Source organism: Medicago sativa, chromosome 5, assembly GCF_051527215.1.
Source record: "Medicago sativa cultivar Bolivia chromosome 5, Bolivia_mono, whole genome shotgun sequence".
Classification (NCBI taxonomy): Eukaryota; Viridiplantae; Streptophyta; class Magnoliopsida; order Fabales; family Fabaceae; genus Medicago; species Medicago sativa.
In genome coordinates, this window is record NC_140753.1 from 63,573,183 (window position 1) to 63,587,277 (window position 14,095).

The window sequence follows — 14,095 nt, forward strand, 5'->3', positions numbered from 1 at the left end:
CAAATCAAGCGGTTATATTATGAACAACAATAGAGAATTTTCGCAAGCCAACGTCGTTGCTCTCTGAATTAAATTGAAGTGTAAACTAAATTCTACTACTGTTAATTTTAGAAAAAGCGTTGGAGAATAGAAATTTGATTTACAATTAATTGAGGATTCTTTAGATTGGAAGAACATAAATAAAAATTCCTAACTCCCAAATCTGGATCTGAAAATCCCATTTCCTGTCTCTTTGCTTCTTCTTTCACACTATTATTTTTTGGGGATTATAATTTTGGATGGTAGATTTTCACGTTATTTTATTTTATTTTAAGAAAATTAAATCAATAAAGAAACACATACAATGGAAGGAGGATAGTTGGAAAAGTGGGTTTGATGTTGGTGGTGGTGATAGATGAATGGGTATGGAGGAGAGAGAATGGAGGTAGAAGATAGTGTGAAGAAAAATAGAGTATAAGTGAGTCTATGATAAAACAATGTACTTCAGTTGATCCAATCGCTAAATACCATTGAACCATGGTGGGAAAGTATTCTATGGACCCATCCTAAATGCCACCCCGAAACCAAATCATCTCTGTTGTTTTTGGATTTCCAAACTGTTAAATTTGAATTTCCAAATTCTATCATCTACCGAAGTTGTTACTAGGTTGAGTCACGACCAGGTCGCTCTCTTTAAGACGTTTCGTGGCACTACCCAAAGTTGTGCAAGGTAGACTATCAACCACGCCGCCTCCAGGATAAAACAAGCCCAGCTACAACTGTTCGATTAACTACTGCACTGTAGATAAATCGTTCGAGAATTACACCCTCAAAATATGGCTCGATCGTTTGATCGAAGCCACTCGATACGGTACGTAACCGCTCTATTCGAAACCGTTCAAATTAATATGGTATTATTACCATTCTATTATGGTGCTGAGACCACTCAAATATGGTGTTACCACCATTCTAACTTCTCCAAAACATGAATATGGCACTACGACCACTCAAATATGGTGATACCACCATTTCTCTTTAAAATAATATATATATACTGTTAAGATCATATATTATCGAAGGGAATATGAACCTAAGACCAAGGGACTATGGTCTTAAGAACACTCTTAATACCGAAGGGACAGAAAGGAGTAGAAGAAGAAGAACGATTTGTTAAAATCGAAAGGGAGAAGAGAGAAAACCGCACAGGAAGCATCAACTGTGAGATTTTGGTGTAAAGAATGAGTGGGGCGAGCTCTCCTTTTATAGGCAGAGTTACTTGGGGATTAAGTTTGCTTAATCCTTAAGCAAACGCGTTTTACGTGTGACTTGGGGATTAAGTTTGCTTAATCCTCAAGCAAACGTGTTTTCTTAATTGGAAATATCCGGAAGCTTCTGGATACGGGTTTGGATCGGGTCGGAATGTAACACATCAATTTGTTACGCGTAACGCTTTCGTATAATGAAAAATTAATTAATTAATTAATTAATTTAACATTTTAAAGTGACAAAAAAATATATATCAATTTTTTTAAGCGTTCACCCGTTCACAAAATTGGGTACCCCAAGGGCACACCCTTAGAGGTCACTTTTCCCATATATAAACACTTACTAGTTGGGGTGACCCTTCAATGTGGGACATTTTTAAGTCACACCCACACACTAGTTTTTTCATAGTGTTTTTCTTTCCAATTTTCTTCACTAGAATTAACTAGTGTTCCAACAATCTCTTATTCAAAAAGTGATTAAAATATGTTTGTCTTGATTAGTATTTGAACACGTGATACGAACTTAAGCCTAAAAGCATGTGCAAACATGAAATTTCAATCTTCAACCTTCACTTTTCCATTCTTCTGTCCCTTTCTTTCAGATAACAGTGTACAAAATTTCAGATAACTTCTGTCCAACCCTTTTAACATTAAAAATTTCAACAACAGTGTATTTGTTTTCCCTCCTATAACAATACATTAGGATTGAATTTTATTAACTCCTTTGCACAAAACCAGTTTATATGTCAATCACTTGCAATTAACTACTGTTTAAAAATATAACTATTGTTTAAATTATATTATTATCTATCCATATGAAAATCCAATAAGAGACTCTCAACTACCCACAAAATTTGTACACAAACATAAGAATATTTCAAACATCATTCATTTTTCCATTCTCCTATGTCTCTCTTTTATTCAACAATTCAACTAGGAAAACTTTTAAGGAAAAGTGAGAAACTCCACCATTTTTTTTTACTTAACCCTCCAATTTCTAAGGATACTAGCAGATAATTTAGAATTTGGTACCTAAAGTTTGGCCAAAGATTTTAACTCCACCCTTCATATTAATTTTTTTATTTTAATTTGTTTAATGGTCAAAATCTCTTATCAATTATTGGATCAATTTATTGTTGGATCCATTTATTGTTGGTTCCACCCACCCTTTACATATAACACTATAATTAAGTCATGATATCATATAGTAGTAATTAATATCACTATCCAAATTCAGAACTACACAAACAGAAAAGAAACTTCCAAAGCAGAAACCATTCGGTATTATTATTATTAATTATTCTTTGGTACAAAAACCATTTGTATTATTTATTTTTTGTTGCGTAGTAACCATATAAAATTCCCAAACAAACATTGTGACACTACCACAAAGTTTACAAAACAAAACAAAATTATGGGAATTATGGAGGGAAGGAATCCCTTTAAACCCACAACAAAAGAAAACATCCTAACCTTGGCTTACTAGCTAGCTAGGACACATTACAACAAAACAATCTCAACTTGATCACATAAGTTCACAAGGAGTATAGAGTAATGTTATAATGTGTTTAGTGTTTGTTTGGTAAAATCAGTGAGTCCAATAAAATCGTAGTAAACTAATGTGATCAACTAATTTAGGTCAACCCACCGTAATACCAACCAAACAGACAGGTCATCTCAATATGGAGGTGGATGTGGACGCCAGAACACATCGTGTTCGTGTCCATGTCCACTACCATTTCCATTTTGAATCATACTTGGATTAAAGTTGTATTCACCTAATCCATGAGAAGTTGCACCACCGCCGCCACCACCACCACCACTTCCACTTGCTGACCCAGAAAGAGAAGCAGAACCACCATCACCATTAGTAACATGATTACCATTACTCATAGCATGGTTACCATTGGTAACAACAAGATTAATGTTATTAACCTCTTGCAAATTCTCTTCATTTTCCTCATCTTCATCTTCCAAAGGCAACCTCTCATAAGTAGCATTAGCAAAAGTAGCTGCAACAACCATCACCGGCCCGGACGCAATCAACGACCCGATAACCAGTCCTCCAACAACCTGCCCCTGACCTCCAGCAAGATAAACAGTCAGTCCAGTAGCATCCGGTGGCGAAGGCGGAGGCAAAAAAGCACCACTGAGTGACAGAATGTGACACCTCCCTTGAAGAGATATCATTCCTCCCGGAGCATTATGCTGCCGGAGTGTCACGTTGGTAACATAACCAGTGCCGCTGAGAACTGAAACACCACGGTGGCGACGGTTAGCGTAGGATGAAATACTCCCGGCGATGTCGGCTCCGTTGGCGACTTCCAAGATAACACTGCTAAGAGCGTTTGGAGTTTCTTTTGTGATCATCAACGGCGGTTTTGGCTTGTTCTTCGACCCCGGCGGACGTCCACGTGGCCGGCGTCCACTTCTGGCGGTCTGGTCGCCGGAACGGCCATTGCTGTTCTCAAGTTCGTCGTTAACGTGGCCGTTACTGTTCCCGGTGTTGCTGGTGTTACTCCTCGTTGGAGTAACGTTACCGCCGGTAACGTTGCCGTTAACGCTACCGTTACTTGCCCTTCGTGACTCTCTTCGTAAAATGATCCGGGTTGGACCGTTTCGGTTCTCTCCTTCGACCGGGTTCGCCTCAGTTTGTCTTTCGTTCCACCATCGATTCGCCATGTTTCTAAACCAAAACCAAGACAAACAAAAAATTAAAAAATATCACAAACCCAGAAAATAAATAAATAAATATCTAGAAAATAAATTGATATTCTGTCAAAAAAAATAAAATAAATTGATATAACACAAAAAATAAAAAAACCTTATCTTAACTTTGTAAAATTTAAAAAAAAATAAAAAAAATAAACTTATATAGAAAGAAACCTTGTAGAAGCTCACCTTGAAAAACTTGAGATGTTTTTTGGATGTTGTGTAAAAAGGGTAAGAAGAAGAAGAAGAAGGTGGAATTGAGTGAATGTTTTAGATGATAATGTTTGTGTTTTTGTTTTTGTAAGTAGTGTGCGGTTTTCTTTGACTCACAAGTAAAACAGTGTTTTTTGTTTTTGTGTTTGTGACCCTACAACTTGTTATTATTATGCCACCTAACTAAATAACCTTTGGATTTATTCAAAACTAAGAAAGAAGGATTTTAGAGCAAGTTGCATAAAAGGAAAGATTATGGAGGAGGAAAAATAGGGGCCATAATAAGGGATGGGTTAAAGGGTGAGAGGAGAGTGTGAGTTGATGGGGTGGCAGTGTGTGTTTGTGGTTTGGAATGTTTTGTAAATTATGGAATCTAAGAGCTCGAGCACCTCGTGGGAGGCCAAAGAGGTTTATGTGTTTGTGGTTTTATGACTTTGTGTGCTTGTATGAGCTTGCTTTTATAGGGTCAAAAAAAATGTGGCATTGACAATATTAAATATCATTTTTATAATAGTTTCTATAAATGAGGTTATTTCTAATATTGACATTTGAATAAAGTCAATCAATATCTAATTTTTTTTCTTTTCAATTAACTTGATAATTTTTTAACATATTTATCATTCATGTATTGTATCAATTTTTAGTAAATTTAATTCAAAATTAACAACATTTTTTAAGTATTTATTTATTTAAAAGTAATTTTATTAAGATTATTTTTTCAAGCCATTTTTGTACAAATTTAGTTTATACTAATATTCATTTAAAATTAATATGTATGCGCATATCCAAAGTCATGTTTGGAATCACAACAAGTTGTGACAAAAGAAAGGTGCCTTTGTAATTTTGTTGATGTTCCAATTAAATTGTAGTTTTTGCTAAAATCATGGTGGTACATTGTGATTATGTTAAACATGCGTCAATTTAACCATGCGTTGTGTTATAGGTGTTTCTAATTTTTGATACTTTAAGGACAGGCTAAGAAATAAGAAAAGAAAATGTGTATTTAATTAGTTAATAACGAAAAAAGAATAGTTAATTTTTTTACCATAAATCAAATTCAAAATTTACCGTTGAATGACTTATCGTTGAATAATTTACTATTGAATCGTTTACCATATAAATTTAATATAAATTTATAGTTGACCAATTTATAAATTTAATTAATTTATCAAATTTTTAAATAAAGAAATTTGTTAATTTAATACTTATTAAAGATTTTTGTATTAAATGATAAAAATACCGTGCAAGATTAAGATAACATAAAAGAAAACCGGGGGGTATAAGTTTGATGGTTTGGGTGGTGATATTAAGAAGTGAGGGTGATAAAAATAGCTAGGGGTTCGATCCTCACTCCAAGTATAATACTAATGACTACAAACAATATTAAATTTGTATGTAAGTACCCAAATACATATTTTGAGTCAAAACAAGTTATGACAAATAAGATGGCCTTGTAATTTTGTCGATGTTCCAAATTAAAGTGTAGTTTTTGACAAACAATAATGGCACATTGTGATTATGCCGTTGGTCCAGACATGCCATGTCTAATAGATGTTTCTATTTTTTACACTTTTAAGGACACGATAAGAAATTTTGATAAAATAGCTACTTAGAGTACAAAAAAATTGAATCCATTTACGGATTTACCATTAAAAATTTGTGTTTAATATTTTAATAAATAAAAATTATAGTTAATTATTTTCCAAATTTAGATAAGTTGAATTCAGAAGTTGCCGATTAATGATTTACCGTTGAATGACTCATCGTTGAATGGCTTATCATTGAATGGTTTACCGACATAAATTCAATTTTTATTTAGTTGACTGATTTATAGATCAATTAATTTATCAAATTCTTCAACAAAAGAGTTTAATAATTTGATATTTATTAAATATTTTTGTATTAAATGATAAAAACACATAGTGCAAGATTGGGATAACGAGGGCCATCCCAAGGGTCACGTGGTCCAAGTAAGGACTTTATGTCTCAAAATTTTGGTTGAAAAAAGGCCTTAAAATATTTTAATTTACTTATAAATATAGAAAATTGCTCTTCTCCCATCAAAAACTGCTCCCTCCCATACAAACTGACGAAAATACCCCCCACGTGACTTAAGTCACGCATGTGTTATACCCAACGTAACTTAAGTTACGTTGACATCTAGCATGACTTAACTCACGCTCATTACGCGTCAACATGAATTAATTAACTCACATAGGTTGTAAGTCAGCATGAGTTAAGTCACGTTCTGCTTGTGTCCTGAAAAGGCGTGATGTCTCGACTATCCTTGTACGGCCTCTAGATGACATCATCATTCACCATCAAATCAATGAGGCTTATGTAGGGTACATAATCAGAATAGCCCAAGGGGAGTTTCCATCTAGCCGCAAACGGGTCAGCATGCTCGTAGCCCTTCAAAATCTTCCTCGGAATAAGCTTCTGGAAGTGCTCCAAAACCCATTCCTACAAACACAAAGAGACACAATAATATTAGCATAAGTATCATAAATGCATATACAGAAACAATAATATCGTAAGTCATTTATCATCCGCTAAAAAAAAGAAAAAAAATATTACCTCAAGTAAGGTCATATAACAACCAACGACGCTAATCTTCGCGTTCGAGGTAAGAGAAAGCCGGGAGTACAGAAAAGCAAGTGTCATCCTACCCCAACACCACTCATCCAACGTGTCCAAGTCTTGAAACGACGTCAGTCGTATCAGATGAACACATTTGTTCTTGTTGGTGAAAATGGTGTTGCCAACCAAAAGCAACAAAAACACCTTAATGCAGGCGTTCCTAGCAAGACCCTGCTCCTTCCTCTCCTCGTCATCAACAAGTTGCTCCAACTGATTACACCTATTGAGAAGTCTTTCATAACACTCCTTCAGGTGAGGTATGCTGACATATCCACCCCACTGTTTAATCACCTCCTTTTGAGCCTCCTCCACCGTAAAACTCAGCTCGGTTTGTAGCAGTTGTATACCATTCTCATACTCTATATCCGCCTCAACAACGAGCCTCCCAATGATGGGGATGTCTAGAAGACACGCCACATCATCTAGTGTGATGATCATCTTTCCAACGGGAAGATGGAAGTTGTTGGTCTCCGCATGTCATCTCTCTGACAAGGCGGTGATGAGGTCATGGCTGATGTTCTCGTACCCAGTCTTAAGGAGGGGGGCAAGACCGGGACTGACAAGCTCTCAAAGTTATGATTCTTCTTGTGCAAGACAACGGTCAACTTATGTGTCTTCTGAAACTGAAATACAAAAAAAATAAAATAATAAACAATACACCGTTAAAAATATAAACATTTGAATAAATAAAAAAAGACATAACAAATAACAATTTAATCATAAAAAAAAACAATAATTAAAATAAACATTAAATATTTTAACATAAATATAAATTCGTACAGTTAAATTTAAATAAGCATTTAAATTGACGGTTGTAATTTAAATGTACGCGCGTAATTAAATAATTTAAGTCAATTTAAATGTTTTAACATAAAAAATTAAATCGTAAAAATTAACATATCATTAAAATAAAATTAAACAATTATACTTACTTTTCGACATTGTCTCATAGCCTGCATGCCACGTGTCTACCGAAAATTCAGTAGAAGCGACAATCAATAGGGTCCCCGAAAAAAACCTGCGGTCCGGTCTGCTCCTTCTGAGCCTCACCCTCCTGCTGGTGAGTCTGCTCATACTGAGGCTGATACGCCTCATGCTGATACGGATGCTGATATTGTATGGGGTCCACTAACTGGGACGCACCCGCTTGTGACGTCTTCCCCTTTGCATCATCACTCCTACTAATCCTCTTGCCGCCCTTGTCTCTGTCTACCAGCTTGAGCCTGAGGAGGGCGCGAAGCAACCTTTTTGGCTCGTGCACTCCCTGTAGCGGTCTCCCTCCCTACCCTAAGTCTGTCAGGTCTCTGAGAGATATCTACACAACATTTTAAAAATCAAAAAATCAATGTCATTTCTAACTATTCAACAACAACAACAGTTAAATTTGGCAATGTTATTTTAATCTGTAAACTATCACATTGCACTCAAACTCGCTATAATCAACATTAACAATCCAATTTCTAACTAATTTCATAATCAACAATGCAAAAAACAAACAAATTTTCATTGAGACATTTTATCAAACACCTAGAGTTCAACATAATTTCTAACAATTCCTAACTCTAACCTAACTCAAACCCACATTTCAATCAAACCTACTCTAATCAACATCTAAACAACAATTTATAACTTAATTCATCATTAACAATAAAAAAATCAAACATGTAAATCAGCTCTAAAACCTAAAATTTCACAATTTCATCTTAAAAAACCTAACATTTAAACAAACAAAAAAAACCAATGCAAAAGGTTGGAGAACACTTACTTGTGACGGAAGTAGAATTTGATGTTGATTTGGTTGAGTTTGGTGAAAATTGCAAAAATTGGGAGCAAAATTGTATTTGGTAAAGTGAATGGTTATGTTTCTGAGTTGATGTTCTATAACAACACGCTGCGTGAGTTAAGTCACACTGGGTTACAACCTGCGTGAGTTAACTCACACTAAAAGTACCGGGCGTGAGTGAAGTCACGCAGGGGTACTTTCGTCAAATCAGTTGAAAGTGAGCATTATTTGTTGTGAGAAGAGCAATTTTCATAAATATATAATATGAAAATTTATGAATGAATGTTTCCAAAGTTGAGTTGGTAAAAGTGAAGGCATCCTCTTTCTTTGTTCAAGGTTCAACTCTTCACTCCAACAAATCTAGAATTTAATTTATTTACTTTCATAAAACTTATGTGATTTTTTTTTATTGTAAAAGGTCTCCTAATAAAAATTGTTTTAGGCCTCTAAACTTGTTGGGTCGGCTCTGGTGATAACATAAAAAATAATGGGGGATATATGGTTGAGTAGGTAGTTTGGGTGATAAATTTAAAATTAAGGAGTAGACTAATAAGGAGGTCAAGGGTTCGATCGTTATTTATTTAAAATAAAAAATGTTTGATACTATTATAAAAAGGTTCGTTATTTATTTGAGTAGGTAGTTTGGTTGTTTAAAAAATTACTCCCTCCGTTTCAAAATGAGTGTCGCTTTAGCCAATTGCACACAGATTAAGGAATGAAATAAAGTAGTCAAATGTCATAACAATTTTACCAAATTATCCTAATCAACTATTGGTTTGTTTTTCAATAAAGAAAAATAATACTTTGGAAGTAGTGTAACATAGTATTAATTGAAGGGTACAATTGAATTTGAGTAGGTAGTTTGGTTGTTTAAAAAATTACTCCATCCGTTTCAAAATGAGTGTCGCTTTAGCCAATTGCACACAGATTAAGGAATGAAATAAAGTAGTCAAATGTCATAACAATTTTACCAAATTATCCTAATCAACTATTGGTTTGTTTTTCAATAAAGAAAAATAATACTTTAGAAGTAGTGTAACATAGTATTAATTGAAGGGTACAATTGAAAAGAAAAAGCTATTATTGCATTGAAAATTATTGCATTGAAAACCGAAAGTGACATTCATTTTGAAACAATTTTTTTTGGCTAAAGCGACACTCATTTTGAAACGGATGGAGTAAAATCTAACTAATAATTATTTATATAATTATTTAATCTTTTCCTTAAAAAAAAAAAATTCATTGAATTGAATAGTTAAAACATAAAACCAATATTCACATATTTTTTTTTTATCAAATACTCCCTTCGTTTCAAAATGAGTGTCGCTTTAGCCAAAATAATTTGTTTCAAAATGAATGTCGTTTTACATTTTCAATACAACTTTAATTTTTTCTTCCAACTTTACCCTCTCCAACTTTTCTCTCACACAATTTTCAATGCAACTTTAAGTTTGTTTTTTTCTTATAAAGTAAGGGTAGTTTAGTAAAAATGTTATGTCTAATAATTATTTCATTTCATTCCTTAATCTGTGTGCAATTGGCTAAAATGACACTCATTTTAAAACGGAGGGAGTACTATTATAACATTTAAAGCTGGTTGATTTTTTTTTATAATTGGGAATCGAACTCTTAACGCTAGTTGATTTTTTTATAAATATCAAACTCAATGCCTTAGAATTTCAACATTCATATACACAACGCATCAACCACTTGCCCTAAATCTTAGTGGTGTTAAGCTCATTGATTTATGTTTAGTAAATTTTGTTTTAAAACTAAATCAAGTAGTGTGAGAGAGGAATAATCATCTAGGTCGATACTACTAACAAACCACAAAGTCAATATTAGTAATGAGTAGTGTGACTTGATTTTTACTGACATAATTGATGAGTTAATCGATTAAGGGATATTTGATCCATTAAAAAGATAGTTAATCCATCAAACAATTAGATAATATTCGATTAAGATGAAGAAAAAAAATCAATTAAGCTAAAATATAATCGATTAAGTTCGGTGGATAAATTGATTAGGTGGTATAGTTAATCGATGTGAAGCATAAGTAAGATTTTTTTTAACAAGCCAAAATAGAATTTAGGTTTAATTATGTTTCTAGTCCCTATAAAATAGCGACCTTGTAAGTTTAGTCCCTACTTAATTTTAATAGCATTTTTAGTCCCTATAAAAAAAAATTTACTTATAATTTTAGTCCCTGCTAAAACAAAGTTTGATTAATTATCCTTAAACTCTTAAATTTTTGAACGATTTTTTTGAGACAAGATTAGAACACTATGAAAGGTTCGTTTACTAAAATTTAGAATTTTCTGACATGAAATGAATTAAATATGAATTTTTTAAAACGACAAAAGTTAAAGATAAAAAGTAATAAAATCTGGATGTAGAAATCAAATTTTGCGATAATTTTTTGCGGACGAACTTTTAGTAATGTTCTAAACATATCTGCAAAAAATTGTTCAAAAATTTAAGGGTTTAAGCATAAATCAAACAAATTTGAATTGAGTAGGGACTAATACTCAGTGCAGAAAAACAAAATTAGGGACTAAAAATGCTATTAAAATTAAGTAGTGACTAAACTTACAAGGTCGCTATTTTATAGGGACTAGAAACATAATTAACCCTAGAATTTATTATAAACAAAATGTTCTATCCAGCACAAGATTTGTTAGAGTACAACAAAAAGAGTTTAATAATTGTTGCATAAACAGCAAAAAGAGACAAATATCATAAAGAAAAGCTACATGGTACTCATATACAATAAAGGGTTAAGCCACCAAGTATTATAAAAACAAACAAAGGTAACATACTATACTTTTAACCACCAAAATGTTAGTTGCTTAATTTTGTCAATCAACTAGTACAAATGATCTTACATTTCTTTCGAAGTTGTCTAAACACAAGAAAACCAAATTACTTGCAAAAAGACCTGTGGGGTTTTGAAGAACCACTCAACTGACGAAACATAAATAAGATTATATTGTTATTAACTTATTATTGAATAAATAAATAACTATTGAAGGTGACTAAGAGAATGATGGTGGTTTTATTCACTCTACAAATTATATATGGTTGACGAAGATGAATAGTATAATTAAATGTTTAAAATGCTAATTGTGTGTGATAAATATGATGTTAGACTAAGATAGAAAATCTTGCTTGCTATTTCTGAAGATAAAGACATGATGATAATTTATGTAAAAAAACGACATGATGATAATTTGTGTAAAAAAAAAAAAAGACATGATAATAAATGTAGGGCTTGTTGTCCTTAAGTCCATTATATGAGTTAGGCTCTCTGTTTTTTTTTTAGAAAAAAAAAAGGGTTATGAGCTCTTTTGTAAAAGTATTTATGTCACATAATATACTATGGAATCATATTTAGTTGTGATACTCTTTCAAAAACTTGTGTGACAGATATATTGTTTGAAATTTTTCAACAAGAGTAATTTATGCAAATTTTCCATTATTGTACATATTTTAGGCAAGTGGTATGACATTTTGTAGTATTAGATTTACGTATGTCCATCAGAACAAGGAGTCATTGAGTATTTCTTGCTTGCTGAATGCTTATTGCAAATAATTTGCTAATTATTTCATTAAGTGTACTAACTTGACCTCGCTATCATAGTAGAGGTGATTTGTTAGCATGTCGGGATCATTTTTGTTTGAGATTTCATTTTGAATAGGTGTAACCGAGTAGGTGACTTCCTAGTTTTACACTATAATCTAACTAATTATAGAAATATTAAGACAACATAGTCCTAGTTTTTCTTGCCTTAAACTAAAGGAATTTCTTGCCTCAACTAGATGACTTCCACTAAGATACCACATACCCTAGATTTATTTGCTTTTGCACCAAAGGACTTCCTTGCCTTAAAATAAGAACTCGGAGAGAGGTAAACTACAATAAAGCATAGATTACAAGTGTGGTTAACTTTCCTAAGAAAGTTATAATCTAATGACACTTGATGAAATTTTTTATCTTTTCTAAGTATAAACGCAGTAGCGGAGCTAAATCATATTTTTGAATGTATTCTAGATTTTTGTGTTGTAAGTTTTTTTTTCTTCAGCAAAGCTTATTGCTTCCTTGTACCTCATTTTGTCTTGGAGTGCAACTTTTGCGTTGAAATACTATTGTAACCATCACGTACAAATGTTTTCCGCTGGCAAAACATGACTGTTGGGTTTCCCTGTTCAGATGATCAAATTTTTCTACACAAGGAAACACACACATCAAAGTATCAATTATTCTCAAATATATGTTATCATTAAAATCTAAAATAGAGGCATTGCTCTTAAAAACCATTTTTGTTTTATAGAATTTTGTTGCACAATTTTACTATCCTCGAAGAGGTGTTGAGCCTTAATATTATCATGGTGGTGAGATTACTTCACATCAATTTTTCCTGGATTAAAATCTTCTTGAAGGGAGCCAAGCTTTTATGTTTGATCGTCTGATTTTGTGTGTTTATTTATCGTCAATTTGATAGTTTGACAATTATCTTGTTTGCCGATATAGGCAGATATGCGATTAAGGTTTAGGCAAGGAAGCCTCCGAGTCAAGGTAAGGTTGAAGTCTAGGACATATGAGCAAGGGAGAATTAATTCTTAATCAAGTCTACTGAATAAGAACACGGGTATAAAGGAATTTATATTTAGTCAAAGCTTAGTACGACATGACAATAATGCTAAAAACCCACATTTCATGTTTATAGTGTCACTAACCGTGAAGGGCGATGAGAGAGGAATCACGTTCTTATGGAGCTGCACGCTAAAGACCATGTCATGATGGAGGAAGCTAATAGTCGAACTTAGGGCACCATGATCCCTTCAACGAGGAAAACTCGTGCACACTAAAGACCACGTCATGATGGAGGTAGCTAAGAGTTGAACTTAGGGCACCATGATCCTCTCAACAAGGAAAACTCATGCACTACCCACGAAAGTAGCCAATATAAGTTAAATAGTGTAAGCCACGTCATTTGGCTAGTAGGGATAGCTTTTTTATGTAAATACCCAATTTATTAATTATAACAGATACATCCAATCAAACACAAAGTTGTTTTCACTATTAATTTTTATCTCTTTACAAATTTTCCTTTATCTATATTTTTTATGCATTTCGTAGTCTAGTATCTCAAAAATCCACAATAACCATACTTAAAGCTCTATTGGAGCAGACAAGAAATCCACAGTTGAAGGACAAAGATTTGAAATGGAGATGAAAGGAGTACTTTTCAAAAAACGAGTATATAATAAGTAGAGACATTCTTGTAAAAAAAATAAAAATAAGCAGAGACGTCTCTAAAAATTTCAATGCAATGTGTGAGATAAGAAAATATTCCCGACCAATCCTTTAAATAGTACTTATTCTTCTTCTTTTTTCTGCAAAGTTATTCATAATTTTTTATCAACTCTTTATTTGAAAAATATTGATAAACAAAAAATTATTTAATCTTCCTTATAGTATACTTTATTTAAACAATTTTTT

The 14,095-nt window shown here is 32.9% G+C and overlaps 1 pseudogene across 1 annotated transcript; it reads right to left on the reverse strand.

Annotated features, from left to right (window-relative positions):
- Window positions 1-2,504: 2,504 nt before the first annotated feature.
- On the reverse strand, window positions 2,505-4,242 carry LOC146923938 (AT-hook motif nuclear-localized protein 22 pseudogene; annotated as a pseudogene). The gene is made up of 2 exons (XR_015009929.1): window positions 4,146-4,242; window positions 2,505-3,930 (listed from the first exon to the last, which is right to left on the reverse strand). The product of XR_015009929.1 is annotated as an AT-hook motif nuclear-localized protein 22 pseudogene (transcript).
- Between the last annotated feature and the right edge of the window lie 9,853 nt (window positions 4,243-14,095).